The sequence below is a fragment of the Ovis aries genome, chromosome 25 (genome assembly GCF_016772045.2).
Source record: "Ovis aries strain OAR_USU_Benz2616 breed Rambouillet chromosome 25, ARS-UI_Ramb_v3.0, whole genome shotgun sequence".
Classification (NCBI taxonomy): domain Eukaryota; kingdom Metazoa; phylum Chordata; class Mammalia; order Artiodactyla; family Bovidae; genus Ovis; species Ovis aries.
Window position 1 is genome coordinate 32,006,580 of NC_056078.1, and position 21,731 is coordinate 32,028,310.

The window sequence follows — 21,731 nt, forward strand, 5'->3', positions numbered from 1 at the left end:
AAGTATTGGAGTTTCAGCTTCAACATCAGTCCTTCCAACGAACATTCAGGACTGATTTCCTTTAGGATGGACTGGTTGGATCTCCTTGCAGTCCAAATGACTCTCAAGAATCTTCTCCAACACCACAGTTCAAAAGTATCAATTCTTCAGTGCTCAGCTTTCTTTATAGTCCAACTCTCACATCCATTCATGACTACTGGAAAAACCATAGCCTTGACTAGACGGACCTTTGTTGGCAAAGTAATGTCTCTGCTTTTTAATATGCTGTCTATAGTATATATCAATACTCCAGGCAGGACCCAGGAGGTTGCTATACTCTCAGATTTCTCCATAGGTGACACAGCCCAGCATATAGCTGTTCTTCCAGAAACTGCCACTGCAGGGCTCTGTCCTGGGCAGGGCTGCTCTTGCTAGTTGGAATTTCATTACATATGGGAAAGAACAGTCAGCAAATCTCCATTCACTGAGATACCTGGGAGAAGCCAGATAGGCACACACAGGTTTCACCTGTATATGCAGATAAAAGCTTCTAGCTTTGGGGCAGGGGTGGGTTTTGTCAGAGAACTGAGGGATTTAAAGGACCCAGTTTCACTTAGGCCAATGAATAATGCTGTAGTCCTAGAAAATGCATTCAGGCAAATCATAAGTAATCTAGGGCGGGCTGCCTTGACCCCACCCTAGGGGATAGTTTTGGATAAAGTTCACCCCTCTGTATTCTCCCACCAGTGGCCCAGTCCTAATCCAGTATCAGGCCTCATTGCAAACCCAAACCATACCACCTTAAGAAGGATAAAGAGGGTGAGTGCCATCATATATTGGTAATTTTTCAACAGTCTGTTAGGCTCTTCCACTTCTTACAGTGGGTAGTACGAAGCCCAGAAAGCTTAAGCAAGTAGTGCAAGGTCTTACAACAAATCATGTTCTAAATCAGAGACTTACAGCCACTCCCTCTAACCTAGGCCTCTGCCCACCACACCACTTCACAATTCTGTTCACATTCCGTGAGTGAGGGAGAGCAGGCAGGGTGAGGATGCGGGGGCACACTTGAATAACAGCATGTTCCATGAATCTACTTGGACAGGGAGACACCATCCAAGATTTGTGGATAATCAAGTCTAATACTTCATCCAAATTCTGAAAGAGGCCCCAAATATTCCTCTTTCTCTGGTACTTCCCTCACTAAATTTAAGGAGAAGAAAAATATACCCAACCATTGAAATAAAAGGACTTCTCATCGCCAACAAGAAACCAATAGAAAGTCCTTAAGAAATGATATTTATTTTGTCACAGTCTATGCTATGCTATGCCACTTCAGTTATGTCTGACTCTTTGCGACCCTTTAGACTGTAGCCCACCAGGCTCCTCTTATCCATGGGATTTCTCCAGGCAAGAAAACTGGAGTGAGTTGCCATGTCCTTTTCCAGGGGATCTTCCTGACCCAGGGATTGAACCCGTGTCTCTTACATTTCCTGCATTGGCAAGCAGTTTCTTTGCCACTAACACCACTTGGGAAGCCCCATTGTCACAGTCTAGGGGGAAAAAAAGAAACTGATTAAATCCACTGTCTGAAAAAGAAATGCCATAAATATGGAGGCTCGGCATAAACAGACTTTTCTTGGCAGACTGATCACAGCAAAGAGCTTCTGCACACCAAGGTCAGTGGGCATAGAGCTCTATGCTAGTTCCTGGTAGGCAGAGATACTCTACCTGCCAACAGGGAAAGGAAAAGGGAGGAAGTGATATCTCTCACTTATATAACATCAGTTAATTCCATTCACTTCCTGGTCTACTTCCAAACCCCTAGCGTAGGCAAAGCACAGTGTTGAGGCAGAACCCCCATATTTCTTTGCACCTGAAACTCTAATCAGTGGGCCTGCATCATTCTTGCTACCATGGGATATGTGTGACAGCTAATGATAAAAACTACAAAAATTATACCCAGTTGAAAGGTTTTATTACATGCTGTTTTTCAAGATGGCAGATGGATGCCTAAAATGATCTCAGCATCATTTTACAGGTGTCCCAAAGTTTCTCTAAATCAGCCAAATGAGTCTGAAGTGGAAACAGCTACCTCCTATTGTTCTACCAGGAAATGCATAGGATTCCATTGTAATGCAGCCTGCCAGGTTATGTTATTCATAGTCACTGATGAAAAAGGCTGATTACCTCAAACTCACCCCTAAAGATAGTGACTGCTGAATATGCTAAAAAGATATGGTGATGATAATGATGACACTGCCTTAGAGGCAGTATTCCCCCTGGTCCAGCTATAAAGGACAAACATAGAATATCATTTCTAAAGTGATATCTGGGTTTCTGGCTCTGTATAAAATAGAATAAGGACATTCCATCATGTATCTTTCATTGAATGCATCTATTAGACCCGGAAAAAGTGCATACAGCTGATACTTAAAGACTCTGAGAAATAAACAGTAAGCAGGTTAGGAGAAACGACCAGAATTGGAAGTACTATCTGGTATCCTCTAGCCTGACTTCAAGGAAAACCAAAATCTGTAAATGAAGACAAGAATATGAAAAGAGAAAGCTCCAAGAGAAGCTCTTGCTCTGACTCAAGACCAGTAGAAAGGGTTCTTAATACTCAGAGGAAGAGTGGGGAAAATCATGGCTTAGGATATTTTTTCTTTTCTTCTCTTCTCTTCTCTTGGAACCCAACCCCTAGGCACCCAGTGGTGGCAGTAGCAGTAGTGGCAATGGGAGATACGAGGAGGTAGGAAAAACTTTTCTGGCCTGAGGATCTGAGGTCCCAAGAGAGTCTCTCTTTGTTCTCCCCCTGGTTTGCCCAGGTGAGGAGCCCCAGCTTTCTGGTCAGAGGATAAAAAAGAAGACCCCATGGAAGCTCAAATTCCCCTGGAGATCACAGAGAAAGAGAACTTAAAGTAGCTCCTTACAATTAGTTATGAACTCCTGGGCTTACCCTGAGCTGTGCAAGGAAGAAACTGACCCTACACAGTATATATAGATTTTGAAAACCAAAGCATAAACTATCACCCAGCTTGAGATTGATGTGGGATACATCCAAATAACCCTGCCAATGTTTTGAAAACTCAACTCATATTGGAATTACAACCCATAATAGCTTGGTCAGGACTTGCAGTCTAAAATAAAACAGGGCAATTATACATGCTACTATAAAATTATCAATGTGTTTGCAAGATTTAAACAAGACCTACTACTAACCCTGGGGTTCTCCATTTCTTCTTTTTCTAGTTGCTTTAGGTGTATAGTTAGGTTATTTATTTGATTTTTCCCTTGTTTCCTGAGGTAAGCTTGTATTGCTATGAACCTTCCCCTTAGCACTGCTTTTACTGAATCCCATAGGTTTTGGGTTGTGTTTTCATTTTCATTTGTTCCTATGCATATTTTGATTTCTTTTTTGATTTCTTCTGTGATTTATTGGCTATTCAGAAGTGTGTTGTTTAGCCTCCATATATTTGTATTTTTAATAGTTTTTTTTCCCCTGTAGTTGACATCTAATCTTATCACATTGTGATCAGAAAAGATGTTTGGAATGATTTCAGTTTTTTTGAATTTACCAAGGCTAGATTTATGGCCCAGGATGTGATCCATCCTGGAGAAGGTTCTATGTGCACTTGAGAAAAAGGTGAAATTCATTGTTTTGGGGTGAAATGTCCTATAGATAACAATTAGGTCTAACTGTCCATTGTATCATTTAAGTTTGTGTTTCCTTGCTAATTTTCTGTTTAGTTGATCTATCCATAGGTGTGAGTGGAGTATTAAAGTCTCCCACTATTACTGTGTTACTGTTTACTAGAAAAAGAAGAAATGAAGAACCCCAGGGTTAGTAGAAGGAAAGAAATAAAAATTAGGGCAGAAATAAGTGAAATAGAAACAAAGGAGACCATGGCAAATATCAACAAAGCTAAAAGCTGGTTCTTTGAGAAGATAAATAAAATAGACAAAACATTAGCCAGACTCATCAAGAAAAAAAAGGGAAAAGAATCAAATCAACAAACTTAGAAATGAAAATGGAGAAATCACAACAGACAACACAGAAATACAAACGATCATAAGAGACTACTATCAGCAGCTATATGCCAATAAAATGGACAACTTGGAAGAAATGGACAAATTCTTAGAAAAATATAATTTTTCAAAACTGAACCAGGAAGAAATAGAAAATCTTAACAGATATATCACAAGCATGGCAATCGAAACTGTAATCAGAAATCATCCAACAACAAAAGCCCAGGACCAGACAGCTTCACAGATGAATTCTATAAAAAATTTAGAGAAGAGCTAACACCTATCCTACTCAAACTCTTCCAGAATATTGTAGAGGAAGGTAGACTTCCAAACTCATTCTATGAGGTCACCATCACCCTAATACCAAAACCAGACAAAAATGGCACAAAAAAGAAAACTACAGGCCAATATCACTGATGAACATAGATGCAAAAATCCTCAACAAAATTCTAGCAAACAGAATCCAACAACATATTAAAAGGATCATACATCATGACCAAGTGGGCTTTATCCCAGGGATGCAAGGATTCTTCAACATTTGCAAATCAATCAATGTGATACACCACATAAACAAATTGAAAGATAAACACCATATGATTATCTCCATAGATGCAGAGAAAGCCTTTGACAAAATTCAACATCCATTTATGATTTAAAAAAAAACCTCCAGAAAGCAGGCATAAAAGGAATATACCTCATCATAATAAAAGCCATATATGATAAACCCACAGCAAACATTATCCTCAATGGTGAAAAATTGAAAGCATTTCCTCTAAAGTCAGGAACAAGACAGGGGTGCCCACTCTCACCACTACTATTCAACATAGTTTTGGAAGTTTTAGCCACAGCAATCAGAGAAGAAAAAGAAATAAAAGGAATTCAAATTGGAAAAGAAGAAGTAAAACTCTCACTGTTTTCAGATGACATGATTCTCTACATAGAAAACCCTAAAGACTCCACCAGAAAATTACTAGAGCTAATCAATGAATATAGTAAAGCTGCAGGATATAAAATTAACACACAGAAATCCTTTGCACTCCTATACGCTAACAATGAGAGAATAGAAAGAGAAATTAAGGAAACAATTTCATTCACCACTGCAAAGAAAAGAATAAAATACTTACAAATAAATCTTCCTAAAGAAACAGAAGACCTATATATAGAAAACTATAAAACACTGACAAAAGAAATCAAAGATGACACAAATAGATGGAGAAATATACCATGTTCATGGATTGGAAGAATCAATATAATGAAAATAAGTATACTACCCAAAGCAATGTATAGATTCAATGCACTCTTTATCAAGCTACCAATGGTATTTTTCAGAGAACTAGAACAAATAATTTCACAATTTGTTTGGAAATATAAAAATCCTAGAATAGCCAAAGTAATCTTGAGAAAGAAGAATGGAACTGGAGGAATCAACCTTGCTGACTTCAGACTATATTACAAAGCTACAGTCATCAAGACGGTATGATACTGGCACAAGGACAGAAAAATAGATCAATGGAACAAAATAGAAAGCCCAGAGATAAATATATGCACTTATGGACACCTTATCTTTGACAAAGGAGACAAGAATATACAACGGAGAAAAGACAATCTATTTAACAAGTGGTGCTGGGAAAACAGGTCAACCACTTGTAAAAAAATGAAACTAGAACGCTTTCTAATATCGTACACAAAAATAAACTCATAATGGATTAAAGATCTAAATGTAAGACCAGAAACTATAAAACTCTTAGAGGAAAACATAGGCAAAACACTCTCTGACATAAATCACAGCAGGATCCTCTATGACCCACCTCCCAGAGTAATGGAAATAAAAGCAAAAATAAACAAATGGTACCTAGTTAAACTTAAAAGATTTTGCACAATGAAGGAAACTATAAGCAAGGTGAAAAGACAGCCTTCAGAATGGGAGAAAATAATAGCAAATGAAGCAACTGACAAAGAATTAATCTAAAAAATATACAAGCAGCTCCTGCAGCTCAATTCCAGAAAACTAAGCGACCCAATTAAAAAATGGGCCAAAGAACTAAACAGACATTTCTCCAAACAAGACATACAGATAGCTAACAAACACATGAAAAGATGCTCAACATCACTCATTATCAGAGAAATGCAAATCAATACCACAATGAGGTACCATCTCACGCTGGCCAGAATGGCTGTGATCCAAAAGTCTACAAACAATAAATGCTAGAGAGGGTGTAGAGAAATGGGAACCCTCTTACACTGTTGGTGGGAATGCAAACTAGTACAGCCACTTTGGAGAACAGTGTGGAGAGTCCTTAAAAACTGGAAATAGAAGTGCCATACAACCCAGCAATCCCACTGCTGGGCATACACACCAAGGAAACCAGAATTGAAAGAGACACGTGTACCCCAACGTTCATCGCAGCACTGTTTATAGTAGCCACGACATGGAAACAACCTAGATGTCCATCAGCAGACAAATGGATAAGAAAGCTGTGGTACATATACACAATGGAGTATTACTCAGCCATTAAAAAGAATACATTTGAATTGGTTCTAATGAGGTGAATGAAACTGGAGCCGATTATACAGAGTGAAGTAAGTCAGAAAGAAAAACACCAATACAGTATATTAACACATATATATGGAATCTAGAAAGATGGTAATGATGACCCTATATGCAAGACAGCGAAAGAGACACAGATGCAAAAAACAGACTTTTGGACTCTGTGGGAGAAGGTGAGGGTGGGATGATTTGAGAGAATAGCACTGAATCATGTATATCACCATATGTGAAATAGCCACCAGTCTAGGTTTGATGCATGAGGCAGGGTGCTCAGGGCTGATGCACTGGGATGACCCTGAGGGATGAGATAGGGATGGAGATGGGAGGGAGGTTCATGATGAGGAACACATGTACACCCATAGCTGATTCATGTCAGTGTATGGCAAAAACCACTATAATATTGGAAAGTAATTAGCCTCCAAGTAAAATAAATAACTAAATAAATAAATAAAATGGATAACCAACAAGGACCTACTGGATAGCACAGGGAACTCTGCTCTATGTTATGTGGCAGCTTGGATGGGAGGGGAGTTTGGGGGAATATGGAAATATGTATATGTGTGGCTCAGTCCCTTTATTGTTCACCTGAAACAATCACAATATTGTTTATTGACTATACTCCAATACAAAATAAAATGTTTAAAAAATAAAAATAAACAAGACCTAGAGTTTTATAATAAAATTAGCAAAGTGTCCAGAATATAATAATAATAATAAACTTGGCATATGAATAAATAAAAAAAAGTCTCAACTTGCATCCAATACTTATATGGCACAAATATTAGAATTATCTAACAAGGGCCTTAAAGTAGCTAGTATAAAATCTTCCAATAACTAAGAACACTTTTTTTAAAGAACTGAAAGACAGAAAGCCTTAGTAAAGAAAAAAGGTAAAAGAAAGAATCATATGGAAATTTTAGAATTGGAAAGTGTAACAACTAGCACACTCACTGGATAAGCTCAATTGCAGAGATGAAAAAGGAAAGAACCAATAAACTTATTGTTGCTTTACTCACTAAGTCATGTCCAACTCTTTGTGACCCCATGAACCGTAGCCCACCAGGCTCCTCTGTCCATGAGATTTCCCAGGTGAGAATACTAGAGTGGGTTGCCATCTCCTTCCCCTGGGATCTTCCTGACCCAGCAATCAAACCTGCATCTCCTGTGTCAGCAGGCAGTTTCTTTGCCACTGAGCCACCAGAGACTGCAAAAATGACTAGAGGCTTAGGGCCCTGTGGTATATTTAAAAGTCCAACATTTGCATTATAGAAATCTCAGAAGGAGAGCAGGAAGAGTATGCTGCAGAAGATATATCTGAGGAAATAATGAATGAAAATGTCCCAAACTCTGCCAAGGATGAAGCTAGAAATTCAAGAATCTCAGTGAGCCCCAACAGAATAAATCCAAAAAAATAATGCTTAAACCCAGTGTAATCAGATGACAGACAACTAAATACAAAAAGAAAATCTTGAAAGTAACCAGAGAAAAATGACTCATTACTTATAGGTTAACAATTCCAATGACTACAGATTTCTCACCAGAAACAATGGAGGCAAGAAGGAAATGAAACAAAAATTTTAATTACTGACAGAAAAGATTTCAGCTTGATTTCAGCTGGAATCAAGATTACCAGGAGAAATACCAATAACCTCAGATATGCAGATGACAACATCCTTATGGCAGAAAGTGAAGAGGAACTAAACAGCCTCTTGATGAAAGTGCAAGAGGACAGTGAAAAAGTTGACTTAAAACTCAACATTCAGAAAACTAAGATCATGACATCTGGTCCCATCACTTCATGGCAAATAGATGGAGAAACAATGGAATGTCTATTTGGGGGGACTCCAAAATCACTGCAGATGGTGACTGCAGCCATGAAATTAGAAGATGCTTGCTCCTTGGAAGAAAAGTTATGACCAACCTAGACAGCGTACTGAAAAGCAGAGACATTACTTTGCCAACAAAGGTCCATTTAGTCAAAGCTATGGTTTTTCCAGTAGCCATGTATAGATGTGAGAGTTAGACTATGAAGAAAGCTGAGCACTTACTTGATGCTTTTGAACTGTGGTGTTGGAGAAGATTCTTGAGAGTCTCTTGGACAGCAAGGAGATCAAACCAGTCCATCCTAAAGGAAATCAGTTCTGAATAGTCATTGGAAGGATTGATGCTGAAGCTGAAACTCCAATACTTTGGCCATCTGATGCAAAGAACTGACTCATTGGAAAGACTCTGATGCTGGGAAAGATTGAAGGCAGGAGGAGAAGGGGACAACAGAGGATGAGATAGTTGGATGGCATCACTGACTCAATGAACATGAGTTTGAGCAAGCTCCAGGAGTTGGTGATTGACAGGGAAGCCTGGCATGCTGCAGTCCATGGGTCACAAAGACTCAGACATGAATGAGTGACTGAACTGAACTGAAATGAACTGAAAGAGAAGATTAGTCAACCCAGAATTCTGTGTCCACCAAAAATATCCTTCAGGAATGAAGATGAAATAAAGACATTCTCAGATGAAGAAAAATCATTTATAGGGAAGACAGAATGGAAATGATTCCAAGGGGGAAGTTGGAACATCAGGAATAAAGACAGAACAACTGAAATGGGAAATATTATAGCACTGTCTGATGGAGTTTTCAACAACACAACTACAACAAAAATGGGGAGGGTAAAGAGATCCATAGGTTAGTAAGTTTTTCACATTACACTGGTATACCACTGAATCTAAGAAGATCTGGAAAGTTAAGTATGCACATTATCCCAAGGGTAATCAGTTAAATACTATATAAAGTTATATAATAAAAACATACTACAAATGAAATCTAAACTGTTTATAAGAAGAAAATAAAGAGGAAAGAGGAGAACTAAAACAGAGGAAATTCACAGAAAACAAATAACAGAATATTAGATATAATCCAAACATATCTATAACTATGTTAGATATAAATCATCTAGAGATTCACAGAGTAATTTTTTAAATGATCCAAGTATAAGTTGGCTATAGGAAAATCACTTAAAATTTAAAGAGGTAGTTTGTTTCAAAAAAAATCATGAGAACCTATATATTTCTTCATCAAAACATTAATCAAAAAGAAATCTTGGATGGGTCTATTAAATCAGAACTGAAATCTACTGGACTTTAGAACAAAGAAAACTGCCAAGGATATAGGGACAAAATATAATAACAAAAAGTTCAATTCATCAAGAAAATGCAACAATCCAAATATATATATACTTAGCAGGATTTTCAAAATTCACAAAGCAAAATTTGACAGAACAAACAAATCCAAAATTATAATTGGAGACTTCAGCATTCATCTCATTGTAATAGGTAGACTCAGTAGACATAAAATCAGCAAGGGTATAGAACTGAACACCTTCAGCCAACTGGCCCAAATGAACATTAATAGAACATTGTACCCAACAATAGTAGAATATTCATTCTTTTTAAGCTTGCATTCACCAAGATAGATCATATAAAATACACTTTAACAAATTAAAAAGAATCAAAATCATACAAAGTAGGTTCCCGTACCATAATGGAATCAGAATTTATTATTATAAATAATAATAGAAATATAAGAGGAATAGCTCCAAATACTTGGTGATTAAGCAACAAACATTTAAATAACCCATGGGTCAAAGAAGAAGCCTCAAATGAAATGATAAAATATTTTAACCATATGAAAATACATCATTTCCAAAATTGTGGAATGTACCTAAAGCAGTTCTTAGACTGAAACAGATGGCCTTAAATGCTTACACTAAGAAAGATAAGTCTCAAATCAATAACTACACTTCGTCTTTAAAAGTTAGAAGAGTAAAATAAACCTAAAGCAAGCAGAAAGAAAACAGAAAAATAAAGAAAATAATACAAGCAAAAACTTTGAAAAGATCAGCAAAATTTATGTGCCAAAAAAAGAAAGGAAGGGAGGAATGAAGGAAAGAACAAGACAAATCTAAAAATCAAGAATGAGCAGAGGTCATTGTTATAGACCTTATTATAATGACCTGAAGACGTTAGATGGACAACAGAAAACTACGAACTTATATATATAAATTGAACAACTCAGATTAGTTCAACTAATTTCTATTTTTCAGAAAGTTCAAACTGCAACAACTCACCCAAGATTAAATAATCTAAAGAGATTTTTAACTAATTACATTAGTCTTTAAAAATTTTTGGTAAAATAAATCTAATGAAGTCTACTATACATTTAAGGGGAAAAAAAAAACCCACCATTTCTACATAATCGCTTCTAGAAAGTAGAAGGGAAAGATTTCTCAACTTATTTTATGAAGTCAACTTTACCCTGATACTAAAGACAGACAAAGATCATATAAAAATTCTATAGAAAAATATCTACTCACAAACACAGACATTAAAAAATGCTCATAAATATATTAGGAAATCAAATCTATATATCTACCTGTAGGTATATAGCTATAGAAATAGATAACAGACATAAATAAATCACACTATGAGCAGGTGGGTTCTGTCTTGGAAGGTACAGGGTCTGGTTCAAACTTCTCAAATCAGACAATGTAATCCACAATATTAACAGTGTAAACAAGAAAAGCAACATGATTTATCAATTGATACAGGAAAAGCCTTTGGCAACATTCAAAATCCATCTACCAAAAAAAAAAAATTAAACAAACAAACAAAAAACCTCTCATTATATTATCAATAGAAAAGAACTTCCTCAACCTTAGGGGAACATCTACAAAACACTTACAACTAATATTATACTTAATGGTAAAACAATGAATATTTTCCCCCTAAGAGCAGGAATAAATCAAAGATGTCCACTCTCACTCCACCTATTCAACATCCTGCAAGAAGTGCCCACTGGTAGAATATAGTGAAGGAGTCAATGTCAACATAGAAAAATAATGTTTACTTCTACTTACCACCAATGAACAACTAGAACCTGAATGTTTTTAAAACACCACTTAAAACATCTCCCCCCAAGTGTAATATTTACATACAAACCTAACAAAAATATAGAGAATCTATTTGCTGAAAACCACAAAACAATGATAAAAGAAGTTTAAAGATTATCTAAGTAAATGGAGACACCATGTTCAAGGATTGGAACAGAAGTTCATGAATGCTAATGTTCCCCCAAACTTTTATCTATAGGATTAACACAATTCCAATCAAAATTAGTAGGTTTTTTTAAAATAGATATAGAAAAGCTGATCCTAAAATATATATGAAAAGCCAAAAGCACTAGAATAACCAGAGCAATTTTGAAGAAGAACACCTTTGGAGAAATCACACTACTGATGGCAAATTTTAAGCCACAGAAGATTATTCCCAGATCTAAAAACCCAGTGGAATTTGTTTGGTTGGATTTTGAAGGTACTTGGGGCCAATAGCTCCTTTCTTCCTCCCATTTTTTTTCCATTTGGAATGGCAATGCCTATAACTGTTACGGCTGTCCTGCTATTACATTTTGGAAGCAGAATACCTGTCTCCTAATTTTAAAGATCCATAGGTGCCCTGAAAACACTTCAATTTTAGTCCAGAGAAACTGAATTCAGACTCTGGCCTCCAGAAAAGGAAGAGAAAAAAGATCTGTTGTAAGTAACTACCTTCGTGGTAATTTATTATAGCAGCCAGAGGAAATTAATACATGTGGTTTCATTTCTCTTGGGTAGATACTCAACAGTAGAACTGCTGGATCATATGGAAACTCTCTAACATTTGGGGAAAACCTCCGAACTTTCAAAATTAAAACCGTTACCTGGGAAAGACAGTGTAAGAAAATTTCCTTTCTTCTTCTCAGCACCGTTTAGCTCTGCTGGATCTCATGTCCTTTTATTGATATGATCTCCATGTTGGAAATCCAGCATCTTCATTCTGACCCACTGATACCCTCCTTTAGAGGGCTGGGACTATGGTTTTTAGCTTTTTTACATCCCCGTTCAGCAAACTGGTCATCACCTCCCTCCGTGGATCCAATGCATCACTTGACTTGAGCAACAAATTCTCCCAAATGACAGGCATTATGGTCTTATTAGTCTTGCCTGGGTCTTTTCCATACTAAGGTGCCATGGAGGGAATGAAGGGAGATACATGAATTTCCCCCCTTTGAAAAATATCTTATTTTTCATATCATGTATTTAGGCATGCTTGGAGAAACCTAGGATACTACTTTTGCAAATACTGCAAAGTGATTTCTGTTCTTAGAAGCCATTACTTTGAATACAAAACCAAGCAGTGTTTACGGTTAAAGCAAAGTGTAATTGTCAGGAAAGTACTGAGTGAAGAACATAAGGATCCAGCAGCGATCTGGTCTTTGAACTATCATTCCCATTGGCCATCTTCTATTTTCCCTTCTCCTGTTTCTTCCTACCCTACAGATTAAATGAAAGTATTTTAACTGAAATGCATATCTTCTAAATTCTTAAGTACTATGCACATGTAGGATGCTATGGTAACTTTAAAGATCTTGACAAAACAGCTCCCTTATCAAATCAGTGGTGGTTTCTTGCTTCACACCCCTAGATATGTAGACTGGTCATCTCAGAGGTCCAGGTCCCTCTCATCATTACTCTGGGCATAGATTTATATTTGATACCACTTTATGGCAGGGATAACCAAAAGCTTTAGTAAGGGAATCTGAGATTTTATTCCTAATAGTTTAACAGCATTTTGAGATTATTGCTTGAAAAGTCAGTGATGGTGGTTAGCACCCATAAAACCTAAAAGTTAGAAATTGTAGTGGGTGGGGGGAAGGTGAGGAAGATGTCCAAGTGTACTCAGAAATGCACTCAATTAATTAAAAGCCAATAATCTCTGAAAGAGCTTGTTTTGATGTTGTACCAGAGGCTTGGTCAAGAGGGCCTTCCTTCATGTTAGTGACAATATCCTACCAGCTGATAAGGGCCAGGAGGAATGGCAGCTTCTCCTGGGTTTCACACTGAGTCCTGGCCACTGCAGTTTTTGGGGCTCCATCCTCAACCGGCACAGGGCTTTGCATATTATGTAACCTCTCTGTTACTTCCCCTTTGCTCAGCCCTTGCCAAGAGCCAAATAAAAGAATCCATATGTGATTACAGCTATAAAACCAAAAGGAAAATATTAGACAAAAATATAACATGTTGGGGTTTCCAAGTTTGTTTTACCTTTAATGCTAGGCAGACAGTTTACACAAATCATTTTGCTGCAAAGCAAAGAATAATGAATTAAATGTGTTCCCTGTCACCATCAATCATGTACGTTTGCCTTTGATTGACCAAACATATAAGACACATGAAATGACTTTCTAATCATGTTAGGGGGAAGAAAAGAGGGAGAAGGGGAGAAGATGGGGAAAGGGCGTTTCAACCTTTTTTATTTTATTCAGAAATTCCATTGACATTTTCTGGCAATCTTCTAACACGCTGTATAGGCTTCTCTTTGCTAATAATGTTTGCCTTGAGAATTTGTAAAGGTCTGAGAACTCTTTAATTCAATGTTCTAGAAATTACCAGGGCCAGAGGGGAACAGAATCCCTGTTAACAGTTCATAGATTAATTTTCTCTTCATTTGAAATCGTTTCCAGGGAAGTTGTTCTGCGTTCAGGTGGGTGTTAGTCATCTTGGGTAGAGTCAATAGCAGTGAGGGAGGCAGGTAGAGCCCCTCATCTAATGAGATTAAAGTAGGATGGAAAGAGGGTACACAGTGATGTTGACCCAAATGAGATACTGAAGTTCAGCAAATTCATTTCAATTCATGGGCATGTATTTTGATTTGTGAATTTAAACAACACACTGACTGGATTTTCTGGCAGTCAAAATGGTTTATAACCAAATCTAACCAGACTCTATGCATCCTCACTAAGCATTATAAAGCTTTGAATTTCTAGTTTATATATGGAGTCAAAGCTCTTTAATTTGGCAAAGGAACCACATATAGTAGCAGAGGAAAATGTTTTCAGCACCATAATCACCTCAAATTTTAAGTCTCTGCTGGTCCTGCCCCCACCCAGCTATCTGTAGTAAATGCTGGTAAGACAAGGATCAGACCATTCATTCATTCAAAATGCATATATTGAGAACCTACTGTGAATCAGATGCTGTTCTAGGCACTGGGGAGAAGCAAGTAGCTCTAGGCTTCAGAATGCTTACACTATTTCTGGGAACAGAGGCAATACACAATAAACACCATGGAGAAAAACAAAGCCAAGACAGTCAACAAGGATGTGGATATATGGGGTGTGGAGGGAAGGGGGATGCGCATTTTGAAAATGCAATTCGGATGTTTTTCTCACATGGAAACTTTATTCTCCCCATGAAGTCTAAGAGAGCATATAGATCCTTCCTAGAGAATGTGGTAAAGTAGGACATCTACTCCTTGTGGGGACCCTCAGAAGCTCCACAAAAATTTGTGAAACTTGGTCACTTTCTTCCTGTTTTTCCTACATTTTCCAGGGAAACTGTCGATTCATAAAGCATCCCTTTATTATGTTAAGCATCCCTTTATGTATATATATCCCTATGTATACCATCTTCATAGACAGGAGAACTCAACATTGTAGAGATGTCAATGCTCCCCCTAAAACATCCCCAAAACAGACCCACACATACACTGTCATCTGGCTTAAAAACAGTGGTTCCTAGGGGTACTAATAATGTACTGTTTCTTAATCTAGGCCCTGGTAACACAGAAGTGCAAGTTTGTGACTATTTAACAAGTTGTCCATTTATCAGATGCACACTCTCGTTTGTATATTATACTTTAACTAAAAGTTTGTTTTTAATCCCTTTTTAAAAATGTGATTTTAATGTTCTAGAAAAAGGTCTCCCTGAGAAATTAACACTAAACAAGGACATGAAGGATGTGATAGAGGGCAATCAGAAGCTATCTAGGGGAAGAACATTCCCGTCAGAGGAAGCAGTCAGTGCAAAACTCCCGCTGCTGCTGCTGCTGCTAAGTCGCTTCAGTCGTGTCCGACTCTGTGCGACCCCATAGACGGCCGCCCACCACACTCCCCCGTCCCTGGGATTCTCCAGGCAAGAACACTGGAGTGGGTTGCCACTGCCTTCTCCAATGCATGAAAGTGAAAAGGGAAAGTGAAGTCGCTCAGTCCTGTCCGACTCTTAGCGACCCCATGGACTGCAGCCCACCAGGCTCTGCCATCCCTGGGATTCTCCAGGCAAGAGTACTGGAGTGGGGTGCCATTGCAAAACTCCTAGATTAGCTAAATGGAGTGTGAATGATGTTAAGGAGCAGAAGACTTAGGAGACAAGGTCTGTGAGGCCACAGGAACCTGATTTCATGGGACCTATAGACATTTGTAATAACTTTATTCTGATGAGATGGGACACCATGGAGAGATTTATGCAGAGGGGTGACAGGATCTGACTCATGCTTAAGGATGCTGTATGAGAATAGACCAGACTAGGAGAGGGATAAGGCAAGGCAGGGAGGTCAGTTAGGATGCTGACCTATACTTTAGGAGATAGATGATGGTGGTTTAGATATGATAATAAAGTGGAGGTAATGAGAAGTGCACAGATTCTGGGCTTATTTTGAAAGTTTAACCAAGTGGATTCTTTGCTGAATTGAATATGGTGCATGAGAGGAAGAAAGGAGCTAAGGGGGAATCCCAGGACTTTAGCCTGAGCAATGGGAAGGATAATCTTGCCAACAGTGCAATGGGAGAAGATCAGGTTTACAGAAAAAGAACAGGAATTCAGCTCCGGATAGGTTAGGTCTCAGAGGAGATGAAACGTTCAAATAAAGATGTTAAGCAGCAATTAAACAACACTGGGGTCGGGTTCTAGATGGAGATATAAGTCTGGGAGTCATCTATAGGACTTACGAGAATAAATGAGATTACTGAGAAAGTGAATATACGTGTATTAGGAGCAGCTCTCCACTGGTGATGGATGTCTGTAGAAGTCCACTGTTATACCACTTGTGATCAGGGTGATGTCTCTCTTGGGTATGGAATAAGCAACAGTTTGCATCTCACTATCTAACACCCCAAGTAGGTTTACTTTGCCAAGTGAACCCTCTTCTCTGGCACCATTAGGATTTCCTCCTGGAACAGAAAGCTGCTTGGATCCCAGCCTTATCAGTTGGAGTCTTGGCCCCATTTCAGAGACTCTGTCACCCACCTCTCTCCCAATCCACACAGGGTTGAGCCCTGCTTCTCACATGCCTCCCTCACCTAGATGAATACTTCTGGTCTCCAGAGCTTACACACCCATCAGCCAATAAGAATTGCTGGCTATCTCCCAGAAGCATCTACTTAAGTCAATCAGCTTCACCTCCTGAACAGGCCATGTGTAATGTCATTTCCTTCTTGAGAGCCTGTTCATTTTCCTACCTTGACTCATCCAAGCCTAAGTTAACCCCTCACCTGTTTTAATGCCATGACTTCTGCCCCTATAGAGCTGACCAAAGAGAAAAGCCAACAAAAGCCACAGGATAGAACTGTGCAAACATGTGCCCAGACATCCCAGTCAGAACAGAAGCTTCTTGAAGAGTACCTCTTAGCCATAAGGATAACAGGGTTATTACCACACTGCTTGGAATATGGTAGGTGCCTGGGGAATCTCTATTGAATCAAGAGTTCCCATAACATAAACTACAGAAAGCTAAGGTTCCCTCTTATTGTTTATCTTATTTCTTCTAGAAATACTCAAGGATGGACTTGGAACCAGCATTCCTGGTTTGACATGTGAGTTTGCCAATTCCGAGCTTTACTTTCTCACATAAGGTGCTAAACTTTCCTTAACCCACAGAACCTGTCCCTGTACAGAGGTAATGAAAATAATGCCAAGGTTGGGTGGTTTGTGAAAATTAAATGAGACAAAGCCCATACTGCATTTAGCATAGGGCTTGGCACATAGTTAGAACCCAAAATAGTCTAGCTATTACTAAAGATTCTTGATTTCTATTTCCATCTCCTAAACCATAATGTTTTTATATATGCATACATACAAACACACATATATACATAAATATAACCCAAAATAAAGGTACTGAAAACAATTCCCTTGGCTACAATTAGTACTTGGACTCTGCACTGCTGACAGTTTATCTCAGTATGACAATGGCAATACTGAACAAATGGTTTCTACATACGGCAGAGTCCACCTTGGCCAAGATACAGTCTGAGGGACTTCCCTGGCAGTCCAGCAGCTAAAAGACTCCACACCCTCAAAGCAGGGCACTAGATCCCACATGCCACAGCTCAAGATCCCACATGCTACAACTAAGTCCTGGCGAAGTCAAATTAATAAATATATATTTTTTAAAAAGATACAACCTGAATAACACGGGCCTGATTTCCCTAGTGCTTCCTTATTCAGAAATAGACAATGTGATAGAAGAAACTGTTATGTAATCAATCTTCAGTAAATTTCACCCATAAATTCCAAATCTTGTAAAACAGGGAAAACAAAAGAAGTGCATCATGTGTTCCTCCAATTTCATAATCGATTTATTCAAATAAGAAAAAGTTATGGAATACATACCATGTTTTAGGCTGTGTGTATGTGTAAAACAGTAGATTAGCAGAGCTAAAATCATCGGTGATCCTGAGAACAAATTAAATGTGCTAAATTCAAAGGCAGCATGGATTGAAAAGAAATATCAAGAGTTAATCACTCTCTAAAATACAATACCCACACACATAATTCAGCATGTCCAAGGACAGCTAATCCTAGTAAAAATAATAGCACAATTCACAAAGACAGCAGGTCAAGCCCCAGCTTGAAACCAGGTATTTTGAAGACAAAGTTTAATATTACATGGCAAAACTCTAAAAAAAAATTTTTTTTCTAAATCAATGGATCTTAATTACATCCAAGTGAGGATGCCAAGGAGAGGATACACGTGGCCACTTATCCATGGATGAGGCAACGGCAGATAAGCTAAGCAGTTCATTTGTCTTGGTCGGTCCAGAAGATGTTAGGAAGATACTCATTTGAACCTGACAGGCAGGTGGTAGGAGATCAGATAGCAGTCAATGAACAGGATGTTCTGAGCCCGATTGATAACGTAGATATTGACAAGTCACAGGAATCAGGGTACTTGCCTGCACTCCTTCAAGGCATTCAAAGGTGAGAACTGGGTCCTGGTAGACAAAACGCTTCACCTGCATCATAAGCAACAAGCTGCTGGGCCACAAGACCCCTGAGTGACCAGTCTGAGCTGCTTTCATAAAAGGTACTGACTTATAAAGTTAGAGTGGCTTTGTTCAACAAATCCCAGCACACGAGAAACTACACAGGCCATGTCTTGAAGGTTAAGTGGAGCAAATTAAGGACAAATAGTCAGAAATAAGTCTTTAACAACAGTTAGGAATTCTTAAGGGAACTTAAGGGCTTCCCCAGCAGCTCAGAGGTAAAGAATCTATCTGCAATGCAGGAGTCACAGGCTTGATCCCTGGGTCAGAAAGATCCCCTGGAGGAGGGCATGGCAACCCACTCCAGTATTCTTGCCTGGAGAATCCCATGGACAGAGGAGTCTGGTGGACTACAGTCCATAGGTGTCAAAGAGTCAGACATGACTGAAGCGATTTAGCACACACACACACACACACACACACACACACACACACACGGAAACTTAAGGAATTCATTAACCCCAAAGATATAAGCTTGGAGAAGGCAATGGCAACCCACTCCAGTGTTCTTGCCTGGAGAATCCCAGGGACAGGGGAGCCTGGTGGGCTGCCGTCTACAGGGTCGCACAGAGTCAGACACGACTGAAGCGACTTAGCAGCAGCAGCAACAAAGATATAAGCTAAAACTATAAACAGATTCCTCAAAAGTTTTGATCAATTCAGAGGAAGGCTTTCAGGGGCAATGACTTGGCACCCTAGGGCAAAAGGTCTTTGAAAGTGCCCTTGCTGAAGGGATAAAGAGGTGCTCCCCTGTATTTTCTGGTACCCCAGGGGTGGGTCTCTTTGGTATCTTCCATTTATCACCTTCACGGTCAGGCTCGGCTTTTTGGCCTCATGCATTCCGAAAGCCTGGTGGACAGTCACTGTGACACATGATTCCTGGTTCAGTCTTGTCCTGTCTCCTTTCAGCAGGGTCAGGCTACAACGGATTCCACAGGAGGAAGGAACAGACGTCATATCTGCCCAGGGCCAGGAAGAGGGTGAGCTCACACTCCACCTTCGGCTTCCAGACATGCTAAGCTTTCTCAAGGGATCAGATCCTGCCGAAGCCTCATCCCACCTCCCTCCATCCCTACAGGCCTGCCTCTCCCCATGGAAGATAAACTCTCTACCACAGGACCCAGGGGACACTGCAGAAGGAAGCCATCTCTGCAAACAGTAATCCAGGTATAGATTCTCTTTTCCATCCAACACCCCACATAAGGCTTTGTGACCCCTGGAATGTGAGACAATATATAAAAGATGCCAAAGAGAGCATCATTATGGTGTTTATTATAACCTAAAAGAAACAAGGATCTGGAATGTGGAGGATAAGATAAGAGCACAGAGACAACACTGCAGAATTGGGAGCATGTGCTTCAGATTGTCCTTATTTCAAAAGAAAAAAAAAACATATCGTTTGTTATATACACTTGTTATATACAGGTCATGTGCCTTAGCAAATTCCATCACAAAGATCACCTGAATGTCAGAAGGTGAAGGTCATATTCAAAGAACTACCTCCGAACATGGAGGGGTTGGCCCTGGACACAAATAACATGATAACATGACCCTGGGAGGGAAATGTGTTCTGAGTTATACCAGGGCCCGACGAGGCCTCTCCCGCAGGCTCTTCCTAAATAGGAGCTTGGCAGTGGGATTAGCGAGGGCTGGAGGGGACATCCTTGGCTACAGAGGTGAGGCCCTTTAGGGTCTTGAGGAAATTTGGACAGAAGTTCTTTCTCCCTGCTGGTAATCACACTGAAGGATCAGTGTCACATCCATTTTATTAATTTTCTTGACAGGCAGATCTAGTTTCCACGCAGGCACCACAAAATCAAAACATACGCATGTCAAGTGCCCCATGTGGGGTGGGGCCCTGCCAAGGCCGTGTTCCATCAACACCAGGAAGCAGAGCACAAGTCCCCAGACCATGTGTGCTGGTCCTGTGGGTAATTCCCTGCTGGAAGAAACCACCAGAGCTTTGGACAAGCCAGAGGAGCTCGCTTGGTGACAGTCCTTTATCCTGGTCTGGACTCCTTGTGTTGAGTGCAAGGGCCCTGGGAGACGCCAGGCTACATCTGGCTTTGGGGCTTGTCTCTGAGTCCAGCCACAAAGACCTCCCTGCTGCCTCTATTTGCCTGCATTCAGTTGTATCCAGGCGGGGACTGGCACCCTGGATTAAAGGAGCCATTTAAAGAAAAGCAATGTCCTTATTTGTGAGCTGGGTCTGAGCCAGGATTCTGCAGAATTGAGGTCTCTGGGCACATAGTAAAGTAAAGGATATTTTCATCAAGGCATCTGTCACTAAAGTGATTGAAAGGACTCCAGGATGATTTGTTCTTTTCTGTAACGTTAACTATAAATTGGCTAAATAATGTAAATGAGTTGGGCAGAGAGGGTGAAGTCTGAGATGAAAATCCTATTCTAAGTCACACAACTTATGGATGCTGAGGGTGAGCCCTGACAGGGAGTTAGCTCATCACCTGCATCCCCATCCTCCCTACCCACCCCTGTCTCTGCATCCAGGGTCACCACCAACTGCTGGTGGTGGAGGCAGCAACAATGGCAGCAAAAGGCTAGAGAGTTCACACCTTCGATTGCAGAGTTTCTGGCCCTTTTGCAGGATCTGCTAGTGACTGACTCATTTCCTACCTCAACCATTAGCAATTCAGGAAGCAGAATGTAAATAAACGAATAACAGGGAGGGGAATATAAGGCTAGATCTTGAGCGAATGGCCACCAATGCCAAATCAAGGAGGCCCAGTCTAGACAGGATTTACGGTGCTGGTTTGCTGCCTTGTCTGTCTAGGCTAAGCAATCCAAGGATAAGGATCACCAAGAGCTCTCAAAGCCCGCTTAGCAGAGTCCTGGGTCCTCAACCCAATGTCCTAGAAACACTCCTGGCCTGGCCTGTGAGGACAGAGTTGGGTCTTCCTTTGTCTGAATTAGTCCAGTGGTCAGGGGCCACCTGGGGGACTTTGGAGAGGCTGCCCAGTCATCCTAGGGGGTGAATTGCTGACCGCCCGATGAGTACATCCAGACCGCCCATCTCATGGTGTAAAG

At 39.7% G+C, this 21,731-nt stretch overlaps 1 protein-coding gene across 9 annotated transcripts in view; it reads right to left on the reverse strand.

The window, feature by feature from the left end:
• Nucleotides 1-21,731, reverse strand: part of KCNMA1 (potassium calcium-activated channel subfamily M alpha 1) — a 767,665-nt gene that overhangs the window by 193,552 nt on the left and 552,382 nt on the right.